Here is a 980-nt window from a genome sequence, read left to right as displayed (position 1 = left end):
CGTGAAGGTGTGCTGCGAGATGTCAGATAGCCTATACTGTAAAACATTTGTGCATCCCGGACCTTTTGTCCATCCGGACGCCGGAATTAGCCAATCATAATGATGTAGCTATTTGAAAAAACCTTAATATGGAGCATTTGTCCATGCGGACCTACCTATTTTTACCCACTCTACTATTTATGCACAGGATAAAGCCGCGGTGAAACTACTAGCAAGCAGACAACCAGCCTTTCACATTCAGAGCCTGCAAGTGCCAGCATGGCAAGAGGGCGGAGCCGCGCTCCTGGTGGCGCTGGGCGAAAGCCAAACGGATACAAACGCGAGTGCGAGAGCTACACTAAAAAGCTGGACGTAATAAATTTCCTTCGTGACAACAATGATGACATGGATGCTACTCTCGATAGATTTTACTGCCAACTCATCCCAGCAAAACGCGTATCAAAGCGCAAGCGGATCAACGAGTGGTCGAAGCAGCGTACACACATTGAAGCCATGGTTGCCTCCACCGCTACGGCAAATTTGAGGTCTTACAGAGCCCCAGGAACAGCAACAACAATCAGCAAGTCTGGAGAAGAAAGCATTGTTGAGTGGATTAATTCGCCACGTAATGAGGGTATCCCTGTGTCCCGTCTAATGCTTCAACTTCAAGCTCAGGAAGTTGCCCGTGACGAAGGCGTAGCAGATGGTGTTTTCACTGGGAGTTGGTGCTGGCAGCAGGGGTTTCTGTCTCGTCATGGCTTGTCTTTGATAACAAAAACTCGTCAAGGCCAGAAAACCTCTGCTGCCATGGAAGACGCTGCCAACAACTTTTGGCAAGAGGTAGAGCAAGCAAAAAATGATCTTGGTGTAGATAAATTCTACAATGCAGACCAAAGCGGCATTTGCTTCGAGTATCTGCCCAAGCAGACGGTGGACAGAAAAGGTGTCAATACAGTGTGGAGTCAGATGTGGTGGAAAGGACAAGGAACGCCTGACAGGAA

The sequence above is a fragment of the Phytophthora infestans genome, genomic scaffold (genome assembly GCF_000142945.1).
Source record: "Phytophthora infestans T30-4 supercont1.14 genomic scaffold, whole genome shotgun sequence".
NCBI lineage: Eukaryota > Oomycota > Peronosporomycetes > Peronosporales > Peronosporaceae > Phytophthora > Phytophthora infestans.
This window is presented reverse-complemented; position numbering follows the sequence as displayed.